Below are 9,179 nucleotides of genomic sequence, written 5' to 3'. Positions count from 1 at the left end.
GTCAATAGACCGCCGCACCGGCCTCTGACTGACTCTCAGAATGGACGGAAAGAGCCGGGTAAGCCTTTCAAAAGATTCGACCACGTGCCGAAAACTTTAGACTTCCGTGAGCTCTCCGGCTTGCACCGAGACCCGAAGTCGACGTGCTAAGCACCACGGGACCCCTTTCGCCTGCAGGTCCCGAGCCGCCTTTATTTGCTGTTACGAGCATCGTGTGCCCCATACCTGCGTGACAAGCACCGCAGGGCGGCAGAGCCATCGCACTTAGCCGGGTGGCAGAGGAGGACCAGACTATTCACAGATAGCGGCCCAACGACTCCCAGAGCCGGTCGTGCGGCGCGCGAGGTCTGCTCTCTTCACAAGAGGCTTTATTAGGGAGTGCTAAGGCAAGGTTCTGTGCCCTCCACCCTCATCGCAACACCCATGGGAGCCTCCGGTCGTCAATAGACCGCCGCACCGGCCTCTGACTGACTCTCAGAATGGACGGAAAGAGCCGGGTAAGCCTTTCAAAAGATTCGACCACGTGCCGAAAACTTTAGACTTCCGTGAGCTCTCCGGCTTGCACCGAGACCCGAAGTCGACGTGCTAAGCACCACGGGACCCCTTTCGCCTGCAGGTCCCGAGCCGCCTTTATTTGCTGTTACGAGCATCGTGTGCCCCATACCTGCGTGACAAGCACCGCAGGGCGGCAGAGCCATCGCACTTGGCCGGGTGGCAGAGGAGGACCCGACTATTCACAGATAGCGGCCCAACGACTCCCAGAGCCGGTCGTGCGGTGCGCGAGGTCTGCTCTCTTCACAAGAGGCTTTATTAGGGAGTGCTAAGGCAAGGTTCTGTGCCCTCCACCCTCATCGCAACACCCATGGGAGCCTCCGGTCGTCAATAGACCGCCGCACCGGCCTCTGACTGACTCTCAGAATGGACGGAAAGAGCCGGGTAAGCCTTTCAAAAGATTCGACCACGTGCCGAAAACTTTAGACTTCCGTGAGCTCTCCGGCTTGCACCGAGACCCGAAGTCGACGTGCGAAGCACCACGGGACCCCTTTCGCCTGCAGGTCCCGAGCCGCCTTTATTTGCTGTTACGAGCATCGTGTGCCCCATACCTGCGTGACGAGCACCGCAGGGCGGCAGAGCCATCGCACTTGGCCGGGTGGCAGAGGAGGACCAGACTATTCACAGATAGCGGCCCAACGACTCCCAGAGCCGGTCGTGCGGCGCGCGAGGTCTGCTCTCTTCACAAGAGGCTTTATTAGGGAGTGCTAAGGCAAGGTTCTGTGCCCTCCACCCTCATCGCAACACCCATGGGAGCCTCCGGTCGTCAATAGACCGCCGCACCGGCCTCTGACTGACTCTCAGAATGGACGGAAAGAGCCGGGTAAGCCTTTCAAAAGATTCGACCACGTGCCGAAAACTTTAGACTTCCGTGAGCTCTCCGGCTTGCACCGAGACCCGAAGTCGACGTGCTAAGCACCACGGGACCCCTTTCGCCTGCAGGTCCCGAGCCGCCTTTATTTGCTGTTACGAGCATCGTGTGCCCCATACCTGCGTGACGAGCACCGCAGGGCGGCAGAGCCATCGCACTTGGCCGGGTGGCAGAGGAGGACCAGACTATTCACAGATAGCGGCCCAACGACTCCCAGAGCCGGTCGTGCGGCGCGCGAGGTCTGCTCTCTTCACAAGAGGCTTTATTAGGGAGTGCTAAGGCAAGGTTCTGTGCCCTCCACCCTCATCGCAACACCCATGGGAGCCTCCGGTCGTCAATAGACCGCCGCACCGGCCTCTGACTGACTCTCAGAATGGACGGAAAGAGCCGGGTAAGCCTTTCAAAAGATTCGACCACGTGCCGAAAACTTTAGACTTCCGTGAGCTCTCCGGCTTGCACCGAGACCCGAAGTCGACGTGCTAAGCACCACGGGACCCCTTTCGCCTGCAGGTCCCGAGCCGCCTTTATTTGCTGTTACGAGCATCGTGTGCCCCATACCTGCGTGACGAGCACCGCAGGGCGGCAGAGCCATCGCACTTGGCCGGGTGGCAGAGGAGGACCAGACTATTCACAGATAGCGGCCCAACGACTCCCAGAGCCGGTCGTGCGGCGCGCGAGGTCTGCTCTCATCACAAGAGGCTTTAGGGAGTGCTCAGGCAAGGGTCAGCCCGCAGCCTTCCTGGCAACACCCAGGGGAACCAGGCCACTCGCGTCTCTCGCCTTCATTTTCGACACGAGCGCCTGCGGAGGGCCACCACCCCCTCCGATTGTCAAGAGACCTCCGCACCGGCCTCTGACTTACTCTCAGAATGGACGGAAAGAGCCGGGTAAGCCTTTGAAAAGATTCGACCACGTGCCGAAAACTTTAGACTTCCGTGAGCTCTCCGGCTTGCACCGAGACCCGAAGTCGACGTGCTTAGCACCACGGGACCCCTTTCGCCTGCAGGTCCCGAGCCGCCTTTTATTTTTGTTACGAGTATCGTGTTCCCCAAACCTGGGTGACGAGCACCGCAGGGCGGCAGAGCCATCGCGCTTGTCCGGGTGGCAGAGGAGGACCAGACTATTCACAAATAGCGGCCCAACGACTCCCAGAGCCGGTCGTGCGGCAGGCGAGGTCTGCTCTCATCACAAGAGGCTTTAGGGAGTGCTCAGGCAACGGTCAGCCCGCAGCCTTCTTGGCAACACCCAAGGGAACCAGGCCACTCGCGTCTCTCGCCTTCATTTTGGACACGAGCGCCTGTGGAGGGACGGCCGGAGTCAACGTGGGGTTTGCCCGCCCTCCAATAGTGTCAAAAGACCGCCGCACAAGTCTCTGACTGACTCTTAGAACAGACAGAAAGAGTTTGTCAAATCTGTCAAAAAATTGACAAAGTGTCAAAAATTCGACTTCCAAGAGCTCTCCGGCATGCACTCATACCTGTCATTAAAGTGCTATGCCCGTGGAACCGTTTTTCGGATGCCTTTCAGAACGGTCCCGCGCCGCCATTTTGTTCTAAAAATCGTGTTCCCATATATCTCCGGGTACCCCGCCAACCTCACTGCGGAAAAACTACAAGTGGCACTGAATGGGTCTGAATTCCAAATTTGACTGCATCGGTCTGGAACTCGGTCCGGTCAAAACCGTTTGGATTTTTCTCGGTCCGGACTTCCGCGACAGACAAAGTTAAAGTTTTCGGGCTGCAGGCACAAAACGACAGCTGGCCATTTGCCGGGCTCAATTCACCCAATTCCTCCGGCACTTCGGAGCACATGTTCGGTGTAAGTTTGCGAATCTTTCCCGATGCTGCAGCATTTTCCTCCGCTGACACTTAGAATATTTTTCACACTTTGCTGAAAATTTTTCTAAGTGTTTTTTTCCAAGTTTTCCTGGTTACTGATTTCTTCTTTTTAAACATTTTTCTAAGTTTTTCTGGTTACTGATTTCTTCTTTTTAAACATTTTTCGCAGTTTGTCTGGTTACTGATTTCTTCTTTTTAAACATTTTTCGCCGTTTTTCTGGTTACTGATTTCTTCTTTTTAAACATTTTTCGCCGTTTTTCTGGTTACTCATTTCTTCTTTTTAAACATTTTTCTAAGTTTTTCTGGTTACTGATTTCTTCTTTTTAAACATTTTTCTAAGTTTTTCTGGTTACTCATTTCTTCTTTTTAAACATTTTTCTAAGTTTTTCTGGTTACTCACTTCTTCTTTTTAAACATTTTTCTAAGTTTTTCTGGTTACTGATTTCTTCTTTTTAAACATTTTTCGCCGTTTTTCTGGTTACTGATTTCTTCTTTTTAAACATTTTTCTAAGTTTTTCTGGTTACTCATTTCTTCTTTTTAAACATTTTTCGCCGTTTTTCTGGTTACTGATTTCTTCTTTTTAAACATTTTTCTAAGTTTTTCTGGTTACTGATTTCTTCTTTTTAAACATTTTTCTAAGTTTTCCTGGTTACTCATTTCTTCTTTTTAAACATTTTTCTAAGTTTTCCTGGTTACTCATTTCTTCTTTTTAAACATTTTTCTAAGTTTTCCTGGTTACTGATTTCTTCTTTTTAAACATTTTTCGCAGTTTTTCTGGTTACTGATTTCTTCTTTTTAAACATTTTTCTAAGTTTTTCTGGTTACTGATTTCTTCTTTTTAAACATTTTTCTAAGTTTTTCTGGTTACTCACTTCTTCTTTTTAAACATTTTTCTAAGTTTTTCTGGTTACTCACTTCTTCTTTTGAAACATTTTTCTAAGTTTTTCTGGTTACTGATTTCTTCTTTTTAAACATTTTTCGCAGTTTGTCTGGTTACTGATTTCTTCTTTTTAAACATTTTTCGCCGTTTTTCTGGTTACTGATTTCTTCTTTTTAAACATTTTTCTAAGTTTTTCTGGTTACTCACTTCTTCTTTTTAAACATTTTTCTAAGTTTTTCTGGTTACTGATTTCTTCTTTTTAAACATTTTTCGCAGTTTTTCTGGTTACTGATTTCTTCTTTTTAAACATTTTTCTAAGTTTTTCTGGTTACTGATTTCTTCTTTTTAAACATTTTTCTAAGTTTTTCTGGTTACTCACTTCTTCTTTTTAAACATTTTTCTAAGTTTTCCTGGTTACTGATTTCTTCTTTTTAAACATTTTTCGCAGTTTTTCTGGTTACTGATTTCTTCTTTTTAAACATTTTTCTAAGTTTTTCTGGTTACTGATTTCTTCTTTTTAAACATTTTTCTAAGTTTTTCTGGTTACTCACTTCTTCTTTTTAAACATTTTTCTAAGTTTTCCTGGTTACTGATTTCTTCTTTTTAAACATTTTTCGCAGTTTGTCTGGTTACTGATTTCTTCTTTTTAAACATTTTTCGCAGTTTTTCTGGTTACTGATTTCTTCTTTTTAAACATTTTTCTAAGTTTTTCTGGTTACTGATTTCTTCTTTTTAAACATTTTTCTAAGTTTTTCTGGTTACTGATTTCTTCTTTTTAAACATTTTTCTAAGTTTTTCTGGTTACTCACTTCTTCTTTTTAAACATTTTTCTAAGTTTTTCTGGTTACTCACTTCTTCTTTTGAAACATTTTTCTAAGTTTTTCTGGTTACTGATTTCTTCTTTTTAAACATTTTTCGCAGTTTGTCTGGTTACTGATTTCTTCTTTTTAAACATTTTTCGCCGTTTTTCTGGTTACTGATTTCTTCTTTTTAAACATTTTTCTAAGTTTTTCTGGTTACTCACTTCTTCTTTTTAAACATTTTTCTAAGTTTTTCTGGTTACTGATTTCTTCTTTTTAAACATTTTTCGCAGTTTTTCTGGTTACTGATTTCTTCTTTTTAAACATTTTTCTAAGTTTTTCTGGTTACTGATTTCTTCTTTTTAAACATTTTTCTAAGTTTTTCTGGTTACTCACTTCTTCTTTTTAAACATTTTTCTAAGTTTTCCTGGTTACTGATTTCTTCTTTTTAAACATTTTTCGCAGTTTGTCTGGTTACTGATTTCTTCTTTTTAAACATTTTTCGCAGTTTTTCTGGTTACTGATTTCTTCTTTTTAAACATTTTTCTAAGTTTTTCTGGTTACTGATTTCTTCTTTTTAAACATTTTTCTAAGTTTTTCTGGTTACTCACTTCTTCTTTTTAAACATTTTTCTAAGTTTTTCTGGTTACTCACTTCTTCTTTTGAAACATTTTTCTAAGTTTTTCTGGTTACTGATTTCTTCTTTTTAAACATTTTTCGCAGTTTGTCTGGTTACTGATTTCTTCTTTTTAAACATTTTTCGCCGTTTTTCTGGTTACTGATTTCTTCTTTTTAAACATTTTTCTAAGTTTTTCTGGTTACTCACTTCTTCTTTTTAAACATTTTTCTAAGTTTTTCTGGTTACTGATTTCTTCTTTTTAAACATTTTTCGCAGTTTTTCTGGTTACTGATTTCTTCTTTTTAAACATTTTTCTAAGTTTTTCTGGTTACTGATTTCTTCTTTTTAAACATTTTTCTAAGTTTTTCTGGTTACTGACTTCTTCTTTTTAAACATTTTTCTAAGTTTTCCTGGTTACTGATTTCTTCTTTTTAAACATTTTTCGCAGTTTGTCTGGTTACTGATTTCTTCTTTTTAAACATTTTTCGCAGTTTTTCTGGTTACTGATTTCTTCTTTTTAAACATTTTTCTAAGTTTTTCTGGTTACTGATTTCTTCTTTTTAAACATTTTTCTAAGTTTTTCTGGTTACTCACTTCTTCTTTTTAAACATTTTTCTAAGTTTTTCTGGTTACTCACTTCTTCTTTTGAAACATTTTTCTAAGTTTTTCTGGTTACTGATTTCTTCTTTTTAAACATTTTTCTAAGTTTTTCTGGTTACTGATTTCTTCTTTTTAAACATTTTTCGCAGTTTGTCTGGTTACTGATTTCTTCTTTTTAAACATTTTTCGCCGTTTTTCTGGTTACTGATTTCTTCTTTTTAAACATTTTTCTAAGTTTTTCTGGTTACTCACTTCTTCTTTTTAAACATTTTTCTAAGTTTTTCTGGTTACTGATTTCTTCTTTTTAAACATTTTTCGCAGTTTTTCTGGTTACTGATTTCTTCTTTTTAAACATTTTTCTAAGTTTTTCTGGTTACTGATTTCTTCTTTTTAAACATTTTTCTAAGTTTTTCTGGTTACTCACTTCTTCTTTTTAAACATTTTTCTAAGTTTTCCTGGTTACTGATTTCTTCTTTTTAAACATTTTTCGCAGTTTGTCTGGTTACTGATTTCTTCTTTTTAAACATTTTTCGCAGTTTTTCTGGTTACTGATTTCTTCTTTTTAAACATTTTTCTAAGTTTTTCTGGTTACTCACTTCTTCTTTTATAACATTTTTCTAAGTTTTCCTGGTTACTGATTTCTTCTTTTTAAACATTTTTCTAAGTTTTCCTGGTTACTGATTTCTTCTTTTTAAACATTTTTCTAAGTTTTTCTGGTTACTCATTTCTTCTTTTTAAACATTTTTCGCAGTTTTTCTGGTTACTGATTTCTTCTTTTTAAACATTTTCCTAAGTTTTCCTGGTTACTGATTTCTTCTTTTTAAACATTTTTCTAAGTTTTCCTGGTTACTGATTTCTTCGTTTTGAACATTTTTCTAAGTTTTCCTGGTTACTCACTTCTTCTTTTCAAACATTTTTCTTCGTTTTTCTGTTTACTCATTTAGCACTTTCAGGCACTTTCCGATCATTTCCTCGTTCCCGATTTCACCCTTTAAAACGCTTTCGGGCATTTCCCTAAGTTTTGCGGTTCACTCGTTTGGGACTCACTGACACCTTCTCTAGCTTCCCTGCTCACTTTTTTCGTACTGTTGAGAAAATTCGAACCCTTTCCTTAACTATGCCGGTTACTGACTTCACCGCTTCAGACCCTTGTCCCCGTAATGAAAGATACCATTTCCCACCGTGGGAAATGCACGAAAATCGGACTGAACACGGGGGAGGCTCCCCCCTCGAAGGCGAGACCGTCGGCAGAACCGCCGGGTCAAACCCGGCTGAGCTACCCGGCTTACAAGTCTCAAAGTCGGTATGAGCAGTCACGTCCACCCCCATTCCCTTTTGGACCACTTCCCACGGTTCCAAATGCATGAAAATCGGCCTGTACACGGGGGAGGCACCCGCCTCGAAGACGAGACCGTCGGCAGAACCGCCGGGTCAAACCCGGCTGAGCTACCCGGCTCGGAAGCGCCAAAGTCGGGTTGAGCAGTCACATTCACTCCCATCCCCTTTTGGGCAACTTCCCACGGTTGGAAATGCATGGAAATCGGACTGAACACGGGGGAGGCTCCCCCCTCGAAGGCGAGACCGTCGGCAGAACCGCCGGATCAAACCCGGCTGAGCTACCCGGCTTACAAGTCTCAAAGTCGGTATGAGCAGACACGTCCACCCCCATTCCCTTTTGGACCACTTCCCACGGTTCGAAATGCATGAAAATCGGCCTGTATACGGGGGAGGCACCCGCCTCGAAGACGAGACCGTCGGCAGAACCGCCGGGTCAAACCCGGCTGAGCTACCCGGCTCGGAAGCGCCAAAGTCGGGTTGAGCAGTCACATTCACTCCCATCCCCTTTTGGGCAACTTCCCACGGTTGGAAATGCATGGAAATCGGACTGAACACGGGGGAGGCTCCCCCCTCGAAGGCGAGACCGTCGGCAGAACCGCCGGATCAAACCCGGCTGAGCTACCCGGCTTACAAGTCTCAAAGTCGGTATGAGCAGACACGTCCACCCCCATTCCCTTTTGGACCACTTCCCACGGTTCGAAATGCATGAAAATCGGCCTGTATACGGGGGAGGCACCCGCCTCGAAGACGAGACCGTCGGCAGAACCGCCGGGTCAAACCCGGCCGGGCTACCCGGGTTAGAAGCCCTAGAGTCGGGTTGAGCAGTCACAATCACTCCCATCCCCTTTTGAACCTGTTCCCACCGTTGGAAATGCACGAAAATCGGCCTGTACACGGGGGAGGCTCCCCCCTCGAAGGCGAGACCGTCGGCAGAACCGCCGGGTCAAACCCGGCTGAGCTACCCGGCTTACAAGTCTCGAAGTCGGGTTGAGCAGTCACATTCACTCCCATCGACTTTTGGGCAACTTCCCACCGTTGCAAATGCATGAAAATCGGCCTGTACACGGGGGAGGCACCCGCCTCGAAGTCGAGACCGTCGGCAGAACCGCCGGGTCCAACCCGGCTGAGCTACCCGGCTTACAAGTCTCAAAGCCGGGTTGGGCAGTCACGTTCACCCCCATTCCCTTTTGGATCACTTCCCACGGTTCGAAATGCACGAAAACCGGCCTGTACACGGGGGAGGGTCCGCCCTCGAAGGCGAGACCGTCGGCAGAACCGCCGGGTCAAACCTGGCTGAGCTACCCGGCTTACAAGTCTCAAAGTCGGGTTGAGCAGTCACGTTCACTCCCATCGACTTTTAGACCACTTCCCACGGTTCGAAATGCACGAAAATCGGCCTGTACACGGGGGAGGCACCCGCCTCGAAGACGAGACCGTCGGCAGAACCGCCGGGTCAAACCCGGCCGAGCTACCCGGCTTAAAAGTCTCAAAGTCGGTATGAGCAGTCACATTCACCCCCATTCCCTTTTGGACCACTTCCCACGGTTGGAAATGCATGAAAATCGGCCTGGACACGGGGGAGGCTCCCCCCTCGATGACGAGACCGTCGGCAGAACCGCCGGAACAAACCCGGCTGAGCTACCCGGCTTACAAGTCTCAAAGTCGGTATGAGCAGACAC

Source organism: Chiloscyllium punctatum, unplaced genomic scaffold (assembly GCF_047496795.1).
Source record: "Chiloscyllium punctatum isolate Juve2018m unplaced genomic scaffold, sChiPun1.3 scaffold_1412, whole genome shotgun sequence".
Taxonomy (NCBI): Eukaryota; Metazoa; Chordata; class Chondrichthyes; order Orectolobiformes; family Hemiscylliidae; genus Chiloscyllium; species Chiloscyllium punctatum.
Note: the sequence above shows the minus strand (reverse complement) of the source record.